The following is a 13368-nucleotide window of genomic DNA, read 5'->3' as shown; positions in this document are numbered from 1 at the left end:
TTACTCATAAGTTCTTATTCAATCTGATGACATTTGTTCTAATAGAATCGTACAGAATCAGACAGAAAATCAAATGGCATCATTAACTAATAAATTCTTATAGCATCTTATGAGATACAGTCCTAAAATTTCTTTTAAGAATAGTTGAGATGTTAATAAAAATCATTTACCAATAAGAATTCATTGATTTCCTACAGAACTCGTTCTAATGTTCTCTGTAGAAATACTTGCTAAGAAGCAAACTTAATTTATGTTTAAATTATTCCAAATTTTTAACTCAAATAGATTAGGCAAAAATCATAATTCAATGTTTAAGAATAGCGCAGTCGGCAGCGTACTCCTCAATATAATTGTTACTAATATGTCATATGTCATATTATTACTGAGAATAATTTTCATCAATTTCTTTAATTCCCTTACTGTAGGTCTTAAACAATTTTGCTCGTTTCATGTATACCTTTATCTTACACCCTTTCTAACAAAAGGTTCACGAACTAATTGTGTTGCTATCTGTTGAGAAAATCTCAATTTGTGAATTAACCTAACCGTTTAAGGATAGGGATGATTGTGCCGGAACAGAGAAAACGGAAGTCAGGTTTTATAAAAAATAAAATATCTTTATTTTTTGTACCAACAATACACTGACAAGCTTTTTGTTACTGAATAAGAAGACTGAATGTCGATAGAAATCACTGAGCGTCAATTTTTGATTTACTGAATTTTTATTGAATATCTGAGAAATGCTTAACTTGGTGTGTTTGGTATTATTGACCTCCCACACGAGCTCAACACGCTTCACAAGTCAAGAGGATGTGATTGTGCACGTGGCGTTAGCCTATCAATGCAATGCAAAAAATGAATTGAATTAAAATACTCGAATTTACTTTGAATTGTCTTGAAATATTTCTCGAGTTGACTCCAGAATGAACTGGCGAATGTTTCTGTTCACTTCGAATTGCACTAGTACTGATGATTGACTCAAAACTTTAAGATTTGTTAGGAAGGAATGTGAATGGCGTGTACACGTGAACGAGAACAGTAGAAGAATGGCGACAGGAACTTCATTAGTCAAAAGGGACACTGAAAATTAGTCAAATGAGTGACTAGATTGAGAAATATTGATTATTTGGTCGATTGGTTATCGACCTAGTCCCAAGATGGCCACCGAAGTTCCTGTCAGCTGGCAAATTCAAACTGAGAATTAATTAATTCTCAACACTATCATTTATATGAAATTGCTTTAACAATCTTTTTTGGCACACGGAATTTTTTGCCAATGTAATTCTGGGCTACCACATGAGGTTCCTTCGGCTCTTGATTCATTTCATGTCGTTGATAATTATCTTCAAGATTTTTAGCTTGATTGCATTCAATTTGATTTATTTTTTCATATTGTGATATCTCAGAACAGAAAAGATTACGAATTTTATTGCTTGTTTTCAACTTTCATTATGATATGCACTCACAGATATCATTGATAATTTTCCAGTTGCTGTTCAATTTATACCACATCAGCTAAATAAGAATATTAAACCTATTATCTACCGGACAATATTCTCGAAATTATTTGAATTCTCAGAAAAACTTGAAATAAAAAGGAAATCCATTCGTTAAATTATAAATATTACTCATAAATAAATAGATAATTTCAGTTTTATTTAGGCATCATTTGCTTCAATTTAATGTCAAATACTTCATTTCTTATAAATTACTATAAAAATAGTAAACATTTATGCATGTGGCACTTCTAATCTACTCCAAAATTAGTTTCATTTGTAAATTAATATCGATGTATCTTCTTATATACTGGAATTTATGTTCTATTCAAATTTAATAAGATGATTTTAAATTTATGTTTTGAAAGTTGTTAAAAATTTGCCAATTTTTTACAGCTATATAAAAAAATCATTAAAATGACGTTGTTGATTTTGTAATTTACATCTTCTTCGATAGATACAAATTTTTTCAATTAATACATTGAGTTTTGCGACGGGATAAATTATACTATTAAAAACATATTATTTACAAGAAGTATTCTGATTGATCCGATATTTAGTTGGTAATAAAAGAAAAGATAATTCCATTTAAATTTGTTCTTATTACTTTCTTGAAATCAATTTACCATGTGAAAGCATAAAGCATTTTTATTTTTATAAAAACTCACCAGGTGAGAATAGTAAGAAAATATAATTTGTCATATGCACTTGTAACACTTAAATGTATATGTTTCATTCTTTCAAAGTTTCATTTTAAATGCAAATATGAGAATATGTTACATCATGTATATTTTACTTATCAAATACTATTTATTTTGTTACAGAAATTTTCAAAAAATTAAATTCATTAAAAAAAAGATACATTGAAATAAATGAACTTGAGGAAATTATTGTACCAACTTTTAAATATTATTTCTCATCATAGAGAGGAGTGTCATTACCAAGCAACATACTCTGAGGACTAGAATTTATATTTGGTGTGTCGCTGGATGATCTTCCTGAATAACGATTTCGATTATTTGATCGACTTCTTTCATTTCCGTATCTTTGAGGTCTTCTTGGATCATTATATATCGGACTATTATATCTAAAATTGAAGAAAAATGGTGTGAGATTAATTACTTTACATGGTAATACATATGAAAGTTGATAGAGTAGATTATTTCTTCAATATTCTCTTTTTGTAAAATATGTTTAATTACTGAATTAACTTTAAAATGCATAGCAAGTAATGTCATGAATTAACTTACGGGTCTTTTGGAGTAGTCGAATTTCCAGTAGGCCAATAATCAGTGGAAGAGTTCTTTCAATCATTTGAATTAGCCGTTTCACCTGTAGGCCAAGCATCATCAATATTCGAATTAGTTGTATTGCCTGTTGGCCAAGTGTCATTGGTAGAATTTTTCCAATCATTAGATGTAGTTGTATGAGCTGTAGACCGAGCATCATCAGCAGGTTTCTTTCGAACAAGCCGAATCACCTGTAGGCCAATCATTATCTGTAGGATTCTGCCAATCTCTTGGCGTGTTTGAATTATCTGTAGGCCAAGCATTATTAGTCTAGTTATTCCAATCTCTTTTATTCTGCATATTACCACGTCCTCCACCGCCACGACCTCTGGGATTCGATGCTCGTCCATGACTACGAAATTCCTTTTGGTACCTAGAATTATCATCAGAACCATATGGAGTATGTGGTGAAGCCTCATATGGTGTCATATATGGAGTTTGAGCTGAAGAAGTGTACAGAGTATTTGAATTTGAGGTTGTATTTTCATATTTAAAAGCTCCCGATATTCCTGGTGTGTCAGGAGGATAATGATAAAAAAGTTTTTGATCCATACTCTGAATTATATTTGAGTTTATATCTTCCATTTCAGATTGTTGAATTTTGGGAGTCTGGATCGGAATTGGATCTCGAAAATGTTCTTTAAACCATTTTACCAAGCTGTCAAAACGAGTAAATATTTGTCCACGATATTTAAATCCTTCTGGCACCACCGAAATATATTCATGTAGACATTCAAATCGAGGAAGATAGGAAAGGAGAAACTTTCCTGGATAATCTTTTGCAGCAGAAAAGATATACGGGATTCCTCCAGGATTTTGTTTCTTTTTTTCATTTAAAACCGGTTTCATAATATTTGTAGTCAAGCAACTCGGAGACATGAGCAGCCATCGGATTCACGTATCTTGCAATAACTTCATCCAGGTCTTCAAACTCTTCATTACCGATCGATAAGCTTTGACCTAAAGAGAAAGCATTTGCTTTGCCTTCTTCTCTTATATCAATGTGTTGATGAATACCTTCAGTTACTTTCCATGTAACAGTAAGGTGGTCTGAACCTTTACTACTAGGTCTTATGATTACTTCTCCGAGTTTCATAGTTTTCATGCGTTTTTCTGCTTCTCCAAAACTAATATTATAGAAAGAAGAATTTTTCATATAGATGTATCCAAAAACGCTATTATCTAAACGAATCTAATACCAGTAGCTTTGCCAGGACAAGTTCCAGCATCAAAATGATTCCAGACTTCAGACAATTCAGGAAAATCTTTTTTCAAACAAAATGGACATTGCCATAGTTTAGACTCATCAATTTTTACGGGATGAGCTTGATCTAATTGTTCTCTATCTGGTGTTTGATAAATGATACTAATAACTCCGGCTAAAATTAATTTTTTCAATATAGAAAGTTTTCGCACTTTCTTTTGTCAAAATATCAAACGATTTTTTTGGAGTAGGAATTTCGTAAATAGTTCTAAGTTCTTTATAGCGTTCGCTTATCTCAGCTCTGATATCATATAATGTAATAGATTTATCACCAAAGCCTTGGCTCTCTAATTCTTGAGCAACTGCATCTAAAACCAAGTCATTTAATTTTTCTGGAGTTTCTAAAATTTCTTCTAAGGCTCCAGCAGGATTGCCATCTTCATCATCATATTCTAAAGCGTCTACAGCCATCTTTGTAGCCCATTCATATGTTTCAGGATGAACTCTCGAGCCATTTAGGACTTCAACATAAACTTCAGTACTATCTCCGAGACTGTTGGTGTCAATCTTGATAAACCCTTTTTCATGCTCTCTAAAGCTGTTCTTCCTTTTTAATAAGTGAGGTAACTTCAAAAAATCAGTGTATTCTCTATCAGGAGCAATGATGCACGTAAATGCTGCTTGAGTATAGTCTGGAACATATGAAATCGCCATCACACGGATACCTTTACTAGTATTCCATTCTGCGTCCACTTCCTCAGGAAACTCGACTGAAAACGGAGCTATTTTAATCCAATCAAACATTTTTCTACAACATATTTGCATCACATACTCTTTAGCTTCAGCAATAAGACCAGATTTTAATTCTTTCTTTAAATTTGGAATAATCATTGTGTTTAACGCCATTTCTTGACTTGCAATTCTTCAATTATTCCAGTCTTGTACATTTTTGCTGAGTTCGTCCCTAATATATAACTGTCTTATCTCCTCAATGTAATTGTTGCTAGTATGTCCTTCGATTACATCATTTGATATTATTGTGATCAATTTATCTTCTCCAGTCATGGCCAGTTTAAGAAACTGATCTTGTTGAAATTTACAAATTGGTTTATCTTTTAAATATTTCATAGTATAAATAGAATGATTCTCATCAATTTCTTTCGTTCCTTTCTTTGTAGGTTTTACTGATAATTTTGCTCGTTCCATGTACATTTCTCTTATACATTTTCTCACACGAGATTCACAAGCTAATTGCATAGCTACCATTTGCTGAACTGCTTTTAAGATTTCTTCTGAAGTCTTTAATTGTTTTCCAATGAAACTTTGAGCCAACGTGAGAGGATCAATAAGGCTTTTGATCTACTTCGTGTCGCTGATAATGATCATGAAGATTTTTAACAAAACCCTCAGGGGTTAAACCAAATTTCTTGGCAAAGGAATGTAAACCACCTTTCTACAAATAGAAAAGAATTAGTTTGGACAAAAAGAAATTTTAATTCGCTCTGGACAATGGAAATTTCAATTGTTATTAATTAAATTAATATTTGTTAAATAATAATTATCAGTGTTAATAAGAACGATTAAATACTTTCGGTTGTGTATGACAACCAATTGTACTAATACTAACAAAACTACTAACAAATTGAGAATTTTTCTAAAATTCATCTTAAATTCAACTCGATAAAAAAAATTTCCAAGACAAATCTTATTATTTTTTATCTTCCATTATCGGTAAATTTATGCACATATTTTCCACAATTCTAATTGTAAATGATATATTAAAAAAAGTGTGATTTTTCAAGTAGCATGAAAAGATATTTTGTTATTTTATATTACCAAATATTATAAATTCTAGTATATAAGAAGATACATCGATATTAATTTACAAATGAAACTAATTTTTGAATAGATTAGAAGTGCTACATGCATAAATGTTTACTATTTTTCTAGTAATTTATAAGAAATGAAGTATTGGACATTAAATTGAAGCAAATGATGTCTAAATATGAAATGATTTATGCCTTGATAAATTTGGAATTATCTATTTATTTATTAGTAATATTCATTATAATCTAATGAAAAGGGAAAAAACTATGATAAAAACCAAAAAAAAAATTTATTTTCATAAGATCTCATAATCGTGTGTATTTATCGTTATTTATGCAAAAACTAACAACTTGAAAAAATCTACTACTGAAAAAAAATTATCTACGACGTTTCGCGGGTGGCATGCAATCCTTCCAATCCTAACCTTCCTAATCCTTTGCCACAAAACCATCGTCGTATAATTGGTAAAAGCTATGTGATAAGTGGAATCATGATTAATTATAAATGCATGTTGATGATATTTACATTTGTTAAGAGCAGACGGGAAGTATTATTATTACTAATTTATTAAATTTTTCAGTCAAGTCTGAATGTTGAACACCTTTTATTATTATATTTGATTAATTTCTATCATTTATTACCATCATTTTTATGTTGTTTTCAGTGCTTATATAGAATGAAACCCCTTTTAATCTTATTTTTTTTTTTATCTTGAAAATTAAACTCATGTGGAGAGAAAATTTTTTAAAGTCGTCATTGTCTAGAGGTATTAATGATACTTTAAGGATATAATAGGGATAAACATTGTTTTTTCGCAAATGTTATGAAATTGGAAAAGTTATGTAACTGTAAATTAAAGTGTGTTAAAAATGAGTACGCATAAACGTGTTTAATGTTAAGTACCATACACAAAGTATAGAAGTCTTGATTGTTTTGTACAATTTCTAAGTGTGTTAAAATCTGTATCAAGTTTACAAATAGAAATTTGTAGCTTCACCGTGAGGTGTTATTATAATAGGTCCGGTTTTGCAAGTCCCGAATTTTGACATACCCAAGTAGAATTTATTTTAGGCATGCCTAAATACCTATTGGGCCCTTATTGGGAATTGAATGGGTTAGCATAAATTAGGCATTCCCAATCTATGCCTGATCAATTTGTTTTTAGGATGAAATAAAATTTTCCCAATTTCGCACTACCCAATAACATATTACATTATCCTTATTAAACTATTTGAAGAACGCAAAAAAACTTTGTAAGGATAAATTCAACATACATTTGTAACAATATGAGATTTTTATTAAATTAAGTATTTTCTTTAAATTCCAAAAACAAAGTATTGTAATAATAAAAATATTTTCGGATATTCTTTTTCCTTTAAACGTATGAAAATATTGAAACCATTAACATTATTTATTATGGAGATTTAAAATAAATAATGATTTACATAAATCTTTAAAAAAATTATACATGTGGATTCGTTCATATTAATATAATAGTAATAATTTTTTTCATTGAATGAATAGCTGAGCTGGTGAAGAAAACGGGTCTCAGATGCGAGCAAGCTAGCGATCGTATGTTTGAATCCCCTAAGGAACATTTCCGCGGTAATTTAATTAAAATACGTTCAATGAATAGTATTTCGACAATAAAAAATCATGAAAAATGAGATAATCAAACAAAACTTAGTTTTTATATTTAACTTGCCTTAATTAGGCTTTCCTCACTTGGTTCCAATAGGGACAAGCGTTACATTCCCAATGTGGGCATAATGTGGTATCCCATTCATAAATTTGATTCGTGAAGTTAATCAATTAAAGATTTACTGCATGATATTTCAACGAGAACAATTTTTTACTACTTAAAGAGAGTTCAGCTATGAAAAATAGGACACATTGTGAACGGGAAATTGCGTATGTGACATATATCAAAATCATTGTGATATTTTACCTAGAGTGTAGTTTTTTTATAGTATCAACCGTATCGCAAAATTTAAATGTTACCACTTCCCCTTATCTAGAGTAGCGGTAGATACTCGGCGCCAAGTGCACATTCACCTTTTCCCTCTCTCTCTCTTTCTCACTAGCGCGCTCTTTCCCCCATGAGCGCCGAGGCTACCGACTACTCTATACACGAAAAATTTTGTGTGACGTCATCAACGCATCTTTATATGCAAATATCTTCATAATTGCTACATATTATGATTTCATATTTAATAGGTAGTTATCTTATATCATGAGCTTTCAATTAAACGTTAAACGAGAATTTTTTATTAATTATTAACGGAGTTATAAATAAGCCACGCCCCTAACAGCGATATTTCTGCTATTCAAGATTTTTTCGCTCGCTGTTTCACTCTACTTAATCGAGCGCTCTATCATGTGTTCTCTCTTACTGAATGTGTCTTTTGTCACTTTCTTTCACATTGGGCTCCCTACAGTGCCCTCTTTCTTGCGTTACGTATTGTTATCACTCTCTTTCACGTTAACCTCGTAATATTTCCTTCTCTCTTGCCTAACCAAGAGACATCTATGTTCTGAATAATGAAAAATGTTTCCCGCGTGTTGTATATCGATTTAAATAAACTTTCTTAGGAATTATTGGTAAAGAAAAGTTTTAAATGATCAATGAAAAATAAGTGTTTGTCGAATAATAACAACAAAAGAATATGATTAAAAAAAGTAAAAAGTGTTTCCCGCGTGTTGCATATCGATTTAAATAGATTTCATTTGGAATCATGAATAAAATGATGTTCTAGATGATTGAAAGAAAAAACAATTATAATAAATATCCAAAATTGTTATAAATTTTGTGGTTGGCTTTAAATAATGTCTTATTGAAATATCATATTTTTCACTATTTTCATAAGACATTATTTTATTGAACTTTTTTCTATTTCAGAAAAATAAAAAACTGGCTTGGCAAAGTCTTAAAAGAGCAGAAAATACACCTATGTAGCATAGGAACTACCTAAAATTGTTATAAATTTTTAAATTTTCGAAATAAATAAAAATAAAAATTAAATAATTTTTAACGTTGCCGTCTTGAGACAGCGCGCTCGAAGAGCGCGCGTTGTTTCTAGTAACCTTATTGAAAAAAAAAATTAATTTAGAAGAAGAAAATTTTTTTGGAAGTTTGGTGACTGTCTCCAAAATTCCACTTTGATCGCACGAAATGTTACCAAACCTCCACTTGCACGTATATATACTACTATATGAATTTCTGGTGTCTATCTGTCTGTTCGGGGTAATCTCCAAAACCAAATTTTGTCTTTAAAGTCTGCCCAATTCAGTTTCAAATGTTCTTATGTATGAACTATAATATATGGAACTGTTGAAAGAATTTAAAAAATTGGGCCAAGTTCCATAGTTTTTTAGTTTTGAAGATTTTTTTTTTGGTACTTCAAAATTAACTGAAATTTTATAAGTCAATAGTACATTGCTAGTTCGAAAAAATTATGAAAAAAGACGCAGCTAACTTGGCGTTTTACTTGATTTCACATGTTTTTTTGATCTTACCTTTTTTCTATTTATACTAATTTTACTTGAATGTGGACTTGGCGCCAGTTTTTACAGGCATTCCTAGATGCCTGTTTTGTGCGGATTCTGATATACCAGAAGACAATTATAAATACGTAGAACAATTATGGTCTCATATGAAATTTAAAACATTGAAACAATGTTATTTTGTATATTTAAAAGCAGATGTACTTATACTAGCTGATATTTTTGAGAACTTCAGAAAAGAGTGTCTTTTTACTTACGATCATGATCCATTATATTATCATACAGCATCTGAGTTAGCATTTGATGCTATGCTTAAATGGACAGGTGTTAAGCTAGATTTACTCAAAGATCCTGAAATGTGATTATTCATTGAAAAAGGTATCTGAGGTGGAATAACTGAATGTTATAGCAGAATTACTGAAGTACACAATAAATTTATCTTTGGTTTTAATTTTGAAAAAGAAAAATCCTACCTGATGCATTATAAAATAAAAAATCTCTACAAAGCTGCTATGTGTTTTTACTTACCATACAGTTCATTTGAGTGGGAAAGAAATAACATCAATGTCATGAATATTCCAGATGATTCGCTAATTGAATACATTTTTGAAGTGGATTTGGAATATCCTCAATCATTGTCAATCATTGTTTCAACTTCATCAAGATTTGCCACTATGTTCTGGGCATTTTATTCCACCTAATTTTAAAGAGTCACAATGTATATCAAATTTGTGTAATGAAAACAAATATGTGATCCATTACAAAACTTTAAAAAAATGTTTGAATTCAGGATTGAAATTAGTAAAAGTACATCAAATTCTTGAATTCAAGCAATCACAATGGTCAAAACCATTTATTGATTTAAATATAAATATGAAAAACCAATTACCAAATAAATTTAAAAAAAAGTTCTATAAATTGATGAAAAATGCTGTTTATGGTGAAACCATCAAAAATGTTAGAAAACATGAAAAAGTTAGAATTGTTAGTGGGGAAGAGCAACAACGAGCAAGATCTTACATTGCATTACCAAACTTTAATTCAAGTATTATTTATGATAAAAATCTAATTGCAGTAGAACTTGATAAAATGAATGTAGTGTTTAATAAACCAATTTACTTCGGGTTTTGTATATTACATACTTTAAAAAATTATGTTTATAATTTCTATTACAACTGTATTTTGAAATATTTCTCTCCAAATCAAGCAAAATTAATGTACGTAAATTCTGAACACCTAATTTATCATTCTACTGTACCAAATATACATGATTATGATTCTCAAATAATGTATAAATTGCATTATTAATGTACAAGAACAATCAAAAGTTTGATAAAAAAAAATTATGATAGATTTTATAAATTTGTAAGCAAGATTGTTATATGCTGTATGAACGATATAATATTTAACTGTTGTAAATAACGTCTTTTAATCATAAAAATGTTGTGAACAGAGAGTATAAATTTATTAATTGTTGTAAAACGAATGCTTGGACGTTGTAAACATTGCGAATGTTTAAATGTTGTAAGCAAATTATCAATTTTAAGACACCCCGAAGTGTGTATAAAACAATTACAAGAGTTCTTTTATTCGTTTATGGCAATTAACATTGGACACATTCATGTGTGTTTATCCAACTATATATGATTTGAAAATACTTTGGATATAGTCTAGACTAAGGGACACCTTCGAAAATAAATTATTTGTGCTGGGTTACACTTTAATAGTGAATAAATTTATTTAGGCCATGTAAGGAACGGTGCAGAGCAAGGGGTGAACAGATATGGAGAATACAGGCAAGATTTGAAGCAAATTATATTAACTGATGAGATAATTTAAGTGGTAGAGCAACCAGTGCATTACTGAAAGGTCCGGGTTTGACTCCCGGTCCTGACAGAATATATTTTTTCATAAAAGTCGTCTTGGGCTAGTTGTAAAGTCGTCTATATGTGTTCAAAATTAGCAAAAAGTGGAAATCTTTAAAATTCTGTTGGAAGGGACTCTAATCTTGAATTTTTTTTATACGTGTTAACGTTGATTAGGTACGGAAATCCCAATGATTTTTGACCATTTGCTATACCGTTTTAGTCCCCGAACTTAACCTGCTAAATTTTTTAACTCCGTAAAGGTTTTATGGTGCATTTAAATCAGAAATTATTGTGAGATTTTGTATGTTTCATCAAGATGAACAAAAACCTAAATAGTTCCATGAATGTTTCATGCCCTGCAGATGTAACACCTAATGGAAAGTCCGCCCTCAAACAAAACTGACAGCATTGTATAGATAAGCCAATATCATAATGATGATTTAATGATAAAGTCGATATTGGTGATGTGCAATTAAAAAAAAAATTAGAAAAGAATGACTGGAACTTAAAATCTAAGCAAGAATTGAGGTAGCTAAAATTCTTTTTTCAGTGTATGAATTTTTTTCAGGCCAAACTTTTAAGTGAAATAGAATTGGAAAATTGCATTTATAATAGACATAAATACGTTCAAGTATAAAGTTGAATGGGGTAATCCTTAATTAACTCATATAGATATGATATCCAAGAAATTTAACCAAAGTTGAAATCGAAGCGACCTCCCTGTAGAGTTAATGTAATCTATCAAATTAATAATCAGCATTAAGAGTTACCAGACTTAGTTATTTAAAAATTATCTAATTTTGCTCAACTTTTCCACATATTTCTCAGCCTAAAAAATAAAATTTTAGCCCATTAGGGCTGGAACATCCCATTAAAAGTTGAAAAGTAGATCTTGGAAGTTGGGGTACTCACAGCTTGGGAAGTGCAATAAAATTAATGATTATATGAAGTTAAAAATTTAGGGTAAAAATATGCTTGAACACTTTTAAATGAAAATACATTTGGGAAAATCCTTTAAAACATAGGGGTACTATAAAAGAGACAAAGTCTTTTTCCAAAGTTTCGGTGGATTATTACCTTTATGAGATTTCAAAAATTTCCCAGTTTTAATCCTTAGTGAAGAGTTCAAGTACATTATTACCTTGAATTACTGATTCTATTATATTAGTGAATTTTATTGCACTTTCGGAAGTTCGAGATTTTCAGTGAATTATACAAATTGTCGATAGTATTTTTTTTAAAAATGTACATTTTATTTTTTTAACTTGATTTTCTTTAATAAGTGATGACTGTTAATTTTGCACTAACGTCTAGTAAGAGAATTGAAAAAAAAATATGATTTTTTTGCTGATATGGATATTAAAAATTCAATTTAATTAAAATGTATTGGTATTTACAATAAATTTTGCAAATATTTTTGCACAACTACACCAGGAAAGTGATTTAATATACAATTAATAAAGTAAAATTGATCACATTAGAAAAAAATATTTTACATGTTCATATATGTAATGGATATTAATTAATTGAATGTATTTGGTTTTGAAAATATGTCTATAAATAGTATACTAATTGCTACAATTTTAAGACTTCGAATAAATTATAGACATTATGTAATTACATATGTAATAAATTCTAATAAATTTAATTTAATTCATTTGGATAATATGTACACTAATTACTACAATTTTGAGATCATAAATTACTGTAAACATAATTGATTTCAGTGAGTTTTATTCAAGTATAATGCTCAATTTCATTAACAAATATATTGATTTAATGTATATATAAATATTAATGATCATTTACAATAGAAAATATATACAAATCATGAAATTCAATATGAATCTTAGAAAATACCAATTAACATTGAAATACTTATTCTAGATGACATATGGAAATTTTAATAATAGAAAAACTAATTATAAATAAGTACATGATTAATGAAAATTATTTTTTGTAAGATCGGCCAATCTTAAACTAAATTTAATAAAATTTATTCAGTAATATTGTCATTTTAGCTCTAAAAACATTTTCCTATCTTTCGTTTTTCTAAAGTAAATTTAATAGTAGTACCTTATTATATTAGAACAAATTTTAATTACAAAATTTTTCATGAATAACAATTAAAGAGAATAAATATGAATTTGATTATTCATAATTAGAAATGCCACTAGAGG

The 13368-nt window shown here is 29.3% G+C and overlaps 1 pseudogene; it reads right to left on the bottom strand.

The window, feature by feature from the left end:
• Window positions 1–3055: 3055 nt before the first annotated feature.
• LOC118064151 (transcription elongation factor SPT6-like) lies at window positions 3056–5442 on the bottom strand (annotated as a pseudogene).
• Window positions 5443–13368: the final 7926 nt, after the last annotated feature.

The sequence above is a fragment of the Chelonus insularis genome, unplaced genomic scaffold (genome assembly GCF_013357705.1).
Source record: "Chelonus insularis isolate UGA/USDA-ARS -01 unplaced genomic scaffold, ASM1335770v1 contig_162_pilon, whole genome shotgun sequence".
Lineage (NCBI taxonomy): Eukaryota > Metazoa > Arthropoda > Insecta > Hymenoptera > Braconidae > Chelonus > Chelonus insularis.
The sequence above is the reverse complement of the archived record's forward strand: the minus strand, read 5'-3'. Positions and strand labels throughout refer to the sequence as shown.